Consider the following 7,324-nt stretch of genomic DNA (forward strand, 5'->3'; position numbering starts at 1 on the left):
ATTGTGCCAAATTACTGGACTTGAGTCCAGTGTATTCCTAGGGTTATAACTTGAGCTATGTTACTCCAATTGGTTCAAGGACAATTGAAACTGAAACTAGACATAAAATGGCATAACTTTGATGAAGAAACCTAGCTCAGAAAACCAACCTAAGTTGCCCTAAAAATTGACCTAATCCGGGTGACTAATATGTTGTCCCTATAAATTGACCAAATGAACAGTGTTTGTTCATTTGGTCATATCTCACGGTTGAAATGTCTAGTTGACCTGAATTTTATACCAATGAAAAGCTTAGACAATTTAGAACAACTTTTATGGAGAACATAAACTCAAATTTTGAACTTAGCCAAATGAAATTGCTAGCAAAAATTGAGCTACCAAATCTGGCAGAACCAGGATTGCCCAGAAATTCTGGGTACAGGTCAATCCGGCCAGTTATGGTAAAATGGCCATAACTTGAGCTAGAAAACTCCAAATGGAGTGATTCAAAATGGAAATTGAAGTCGACACATAAAGGAACAACTTTGATGAAGAAAAGTTTGGCAAATTCTCACTGTATCTTAAACCAATGGAACAGTAAACATAGGACACAAAAACTGAATTTTTGAAAATACTTCTATAAGGCTTTGATTTGCAATTGGCAATCAATGCCAACAAACTTAGAACCTAAAATGTGGTATAAATATGTATCAAACATTTGTGTACATATTATGAATTAAAAAGTCAACCTTTGAAGGGAAATGGTTAAGTGAATAGTAACTACCATAAACATAAGTTGCTAATGGGGTCAATGGTAACCCACTTGAAGGATTTAATGTATACCGAAATTATGAGATATTATTAATATAATTTGAAATATGATTTATAAATGACTATAAATGAAATATTAAAGGTATAAAGGATATGCAAATAATATTTGAGACTTAGGTTCATTTTATGAATACAAATGAAATTTGCTTGAATCTAGGTACATATAAATGAAATTTGCTTGAATCTAGGTACATGTAAATTGGTGTAATAAATTAGATAAGAAATTGTAAATGATAAATAGATAGTGAGATTGATAAATAGTGAACTATATAAATGAATTATATTAATATACGAATGAGATAGTAATTCTCATTATTGGAGAAAGGAAATATACTTTGAGTACAATGGGATATAAGGATAATTGATGAGAATTGTGATCAAATGAATGTATAAATTATTATGTACAATGGAATTTGTTATGAAATAATTAAGTCATAAAACACAATATATTAACATTTAATGATATTGTGTGCCCTTGTATTGCCTAGACATGTGTGTCAGATTGGATAGATTGGCATGCCAATAGGGTATTGTTTTAGCAGTACTGTGTAAAGCTTTATACTTGTATTCATGGCTTTATGCCCGCACTCATGGCTTTTATGCCCAATTATGTGTTATCATGGCTTTTTAGCCATATTGACTGCATACGTGGTTGACGTTCCATGTCCCATGGTATGACGGCCTGAGGCACCGCAGTGTCCAGTGCCAATGACCCATTATCCAGTTTAGTCAGCCTGTCATAGGTTACCTAGGTAGTGTAAATTATTGAAATTATTTAAAAACATTAGTAATTAAAAACCTTAGAAAGTATTGAATGAAATGAGGAAAAAAAATGATTAGCAATGGAAACATAGCTGAATCAAGTAGTACAAATAAAATTTTCAGAATTGTAGGAACCGAAAATACAATACTCCTACAATTAATCTGTATATCGAATATTATTACTGTATAAACTCAGCACTTCCAAAGAGGGATAAAATAGAATATAAAATAGTTGATATTAAAAATATCATACTAAATTTAATTGATACTCGAGGATCTAAATTATACTTTAGAATTATACTTCAGTGTTTCTTATTTATATATATTATTTTCTTGTTGTATTATTGCACCACTAAGCAGAAATGCTTAGCGCGATGGATTTGTTTCCTTCGCGCAGGTACTAAAGCTAAAACCCAGTGGACATTTGACTAGGATTTTTGGAGTCCAGATCTGCAGAAGTGTCAGAAGTGCTCAAGGTTGTCACCTCCTTAGCAATGCATGTAGATAGGGCTCACAAAAGTTATTTTATGTATTTATAATTAGTTATTTATTATAATGTAAATTATGGTATTGTAATTAATTTGTACATCATGTAAATTATGAATTTTTAGAATTTTGATACATAATTTGAGTATGAATGGATATGTATGCAAATCAGTTGCGAGAATTGAATGTGTGATGAGATGATTATGAAAATAACTGATGAGATTTTATTATGAAAATATTGTTGAAATTTCAAGCAGGTGAATAGTGAAATACGCCAAATGGTAATAGAAAGAGGGGAAACTCCGCTGGTTTCTCCATAAAAAAATAATTGATATTAAAATATAATGAGAATAAATTATTAAAGGAATAAAGTAAGATAAGTTAGGGTGCTTCGATACCAAGTGTGACATGCCTTGCTCGACCACACTGTAGACGGGTGATGGGTGTCACATTTATTGGTATCAGAGCACGGTTTAGGCGTTCCTAGGCATCGATAGATAGAATAAGATCGTGTGCATAACATGCATTGCATTCATAAGAGTCGAGGTGACACTAATGCAGATATGTTTTCTTTGGTTATTTTAGGTTAAGGTATGGACTCAGAATCATAGAGGGCAGTAGAGGAAGAATTAGTAAGCCATATCCCGACTGGGAGTGATGTTGGAAATTGAGGAGATCCTGCTCCACCAGTGCAAAAGGTGCTTGTACAACCCTAATAGACCTTATTTGAGCAGATGACTGGGGTTATTCCACCACCGCCTCAGTGAAAATCACCTGTAGGAAAAATTAGGAAGTATGGAGCTATAGATTTCAATGGTAGAAAGGAAGAAGATTCTTCAGCGACTGAATATTGGTTAGAAAGGACTAAAAGAGTCTTGCAGCAGCTCCATTGCACACCAGAACAGAGTTTGGAGTGTGCAGTTTCATTATTACAAGAAGCTGCATATCGGTGGTGGGATGTCATAACCAAGGTAGTGCCACCAGCCGGCGTAACTTGGGAATTCTTTCTGATAGAATTTAGAAAGAAATATATTAGCTGTGTTTATGAAGAGGAACAGAAGAGGAGTGGTGATCAGCAAAAGAGGAAATTTGGACAATCTAGTAATAAGAGGCTGAGAGAAAAGTTAAGTTAGGCATCTGATCAAAGTAGGAGACCTAGACCCAGGCCTATACCTAGAAGAGGTCAACCAAAGACACTAGTAGTGAGTGCACCAGGACTAGCAAAAAAATGTGGCCAATGTAACAAGTGGCATAAAGGTGAATGTAGGGGATTGACTGGAGTCTGTTATAGATGTGGGGCCATGGAGCATCGTTTGAAAGATTGTCCTAAGAGGAATTTACCATGGACCCAGACAGAGGTTGTGGAAGGACCAGGTGCAATAGTAACACCATTTGCAAATGTCACCCAACCCGGAGAGGAGCAAGATACCCCATATGTGAATTTGAGGTAAAGTATCCTTCCTTTATGATATGCCTAAGTGTATAATGATAAATTCGAAAAGACTAAATAATACCATATATACAAAAGGAGTAGACAGAGGAAGCAATAGGAAGGTAAAGGAATTATCTCAAATACCTACACCTGGTAAATTTCGAGGACGAAATTTTTGTTAAAGGGGAAGAATTGTAACACATTCACTTTAGATAGTCCGTACGTTCTACTATTCCGGTGACCAATGTCTGTCCGGACAGCTAGAATGACTGGAATTATAAGCTAGAGTAAGGAGTCGTAAATAACTCAAATAATAGTAAGAAAAATCAAGGAAAAATTTTAGCAATTAAATACAATAAAGTTAAATGAGCTGGTGCCCCAGCGATGGGTGACCCAATGGGAAGCTACTATAAAAGACAGCCATCAGTCCTAAACCCGAGGAAAATCCCGTGAAATAATTTCTGGGATGCCAGAAAAGAGTTATGGTGCCCTAGGTAGCATTAGAATTCCAAGAAAAGGTTAGGAGAATTTTTAAGATCGGTGCAGACAATTTTGGCTCCTTAAGCCAAACGGAGGGCATTTTGGTCATCTCGTCTTCAGAGATGATTTTTAGCCAACTTGTCCAGTTAAATAAATATTTATTATGATATAAAAGATGAATAAATATTACTAAAAATTTAATTGAAAATGAGTAGAAAAGAAAAGAAAATGAAGGAAAACTTGAATTTTGACATCATTATGATATCATTAAGAAGGCCTCCACCAATCACAACACAACAAGCATATTTAAAGTTATTAAAAAGAGATAAAATGGGATTAAATGAAACAAAAATCTGCATCTCATCTCCTTCATTCAGCCGATTCTCCCTTCTCTCTCCTCACACCATTTTCATGCAAAGTTCTCACTAGAAATTCTCTTGAAAAATCACCATAAATTCCAAAGGTTGTTTCATTAAAACTCCTCCTTATACCATAAACCACCTCTAGGCAGTAATTGAAAGAAGAAATTAAGAAGTTTTTACAAGCTTGGAAGAGTGATCAACATAAGGTTAGTGCTAACTCTTGCATCTCTCTTTTTATTCCATGGTAGGAAGTTAAAGTGAATGAGAAATTGTTAAGAAATTGAACAAAACACTTATGTAGGAGTATGTATGAATTGTGGCAGCCAAGAGAGGGTTAGGGTTTTGATGGTTTAGTTGCAATTAAGTTTGTATATTAATGTCAATTAATGTATACGTATGAATTGGAGTTGAATGGAGTTGAATCTTTTTGAGTTTGCATGAGAATGAGATTTGATCAATTAGGGTTAGTATGAAAATTGGAGATATTGTGTTTGAATGGTTAATTGGAGTTCTAATGGTCAATAAGTGACCATTTGATGAAGTTTGATCCTAAATTGGAAGTAATTGTGGCCTTGAAATTGAAAGTGGTATGCTGCCCCCATTGTGCCAGAATACTGGACTTGAGTCCAGTGTATTCCTAGGGTTATAACTTGAGCTATGTTACTCCAATTGGTTCAAGGACAATTGAAACTGAAACTAGACATAAAATGGCATAACTTTGATGAAGAAACCTAGCTCAGAAAACCAACTTAAGTTGCCCTAAAAATTGACCTAATCCGCGTGACTAATATGCTATCCCTAGGAATTGACTAAATGAACAATGTTTGTCATTTGGTCATATCTCACTGTAGAAATGTCCAATTGACCTGAATTTTATATCAATGAAAAGCTTAGACAATTTAGAACAACTTTCATGTAGAACATAAACTCAAATTTTGAACTTAACCAAATGAAATTGCTAGCCAAAGTTGAGCTACCAAATCTGGCAGAACCAGGATTGCCCAGAAATTCTAGGTACAGGTCAATCCGGCCAGTTATGGTAAAATGGCCATAACTTGAGCTAGAAAACTCCAAATGGAGTGATTCAAAATTGAAATTGAAGTCGACACATAAAGGAACAACTTTGATGAAGAAAAGTTTAGCAAATTCTCACTGTAGCTTAGACCAATGGAACAGTAAACATAGGACACAAAAACTGAATTTTTGAAAATACTTCTAGAAGGCTTTGATTTGCAATTAGCAATCAATGCCAACAAACTTAGAACCTAAAATGTGGTATAAATATGTATCAAACATTGTGTACATATTATGAATTAAAAAGTCAACCTTTGAAGGGAAATGGTCAAGTGAATAGTAACTACCAAAAACTTAAGTTGCCAATGGGGTCAATGGTACTCCACTTAAAGGATTTAATGTATACCTAAATTATGAGACATTATTAATATAATTTGAAATATGATTTATAAATGACTATAAATGAAATATTAAAGGTATAAAGGATATACAAATAATATTTGAGACTTAGGTTCATTTTACGAATACAAATGAAATTTGCTTAAATCAAGGTACATATAAATGAAATTTGCTTGAATCTAGGTACATGTAAATTGGTGTGATAATTTAGATAAGAAATTGTAAATGATAAATAGATAGCGAGATTGATAAATAGTGAACTATATAAATGAATTATATTAATGTACAAATGAGATAGTAATTCTCATTATTGGAGAAAGGAAATATACTTTGAGTACAATGGGACATAAGGATAATTGATGAGAATTGTGATCAAATGAATATATAAATTATGGAATTTGTTATGAAATAATTAAGTTATAAAACAAAATATATTAACATTTAATGATATTATGTGCCCTTGTATTGCCTAGACATATGTGTCAGATTGGATAGATTGGCATGCTAATACGGTATTGCTTTAGTAGTACTGCGTAAGGCTTTATACCTGTATTCATAGCTTTATGCCCGCACTCATGGCTTTTATGACCGATTATGTGTTATCATGACTTTTTAGCCATATTGACTGCATACATGGTTGATGTTCCATGTCCCATGGTATGACGGCCCGAGGTACCGCGGTGTCTAGTGCCAACGACCTGTTATCTAGTTTAGTCAGCCTGTCATAGGTTACTTGGGAAATGTAAATTATTGAAATTATTTAAGAACATTAGTAATTAAAAACCTTAGAAAGTATTGAATGAAATGAGGAAAAAAAAAATTAGCAACGGAAACATAACTGAATCAAGTAGTACAAATGAAATTTTCAGAATTGTAGGAACCGAAAATACAATACTCCTATAATTAATCTGTATATCGAATATTATTACCGTACAAACTCAGCACTTCCAAAGAGGGACAAAATAGAATATAAAATAGTTAATATTAAAAATATCATACTAAATTTAATTGATACTCGAAGATCTAAATTATACTTTAGAATTATACTTCAATCTTTCTTATTTATATACATTATTTTCTTGTTATATTATTGCACCACTAAGCAGAAATGCTTAGCGTGAAGGATTTATTTCCTTTGCGCAGGTACTGAAGCTAAAACCCAGTGGGCATTTGACTGGGTTTTTTGGAGTTCAGATCTGCAGAAGTGTCAGAAGTGCTCAAGGTTGTCACCTCCTCAGCAATGCATGTAGATAGGGCTCACAAAAGTTATTTTATGTATTTATAATTAGTTATTTATTGTAATATAAATTATGGTATTGTAATTAATTTGTACATCATGTAAATTATGAAGTTTTAGAATTTTGATACATAAATTGAGTATGAATGGATATGTATGCAAATGAGTTACAAGAATTGAATGTGTGATGAGATGATTATGAAAATAACTGATGAGATTTTATTATGAAAATAATGTTGAAATTTCAAGTAGGTGAATAGTGAAATACGCCAAATGGTAATAGAAAGAGGGGAAACTCCGCTGGTTTCTCCATAAAAAAATAATTGATATTAAAATATAATG

Source organism: Hevea brasiliensis, chromosome 16, assembly GCF_030052815.1.
Source record: "Hevea brasiliensis isolate MT/VB/25A 57/8 chromosome 16, ASM3005281v1, whole genome shotgun sequence".
Lineage (NCBI taxonomy): Eukaryota > Viridiplantae > Streptophyta > Magnoliopsida > Malpighiales > Euphorbiaceae > Hevea > Hevea brasiliensis.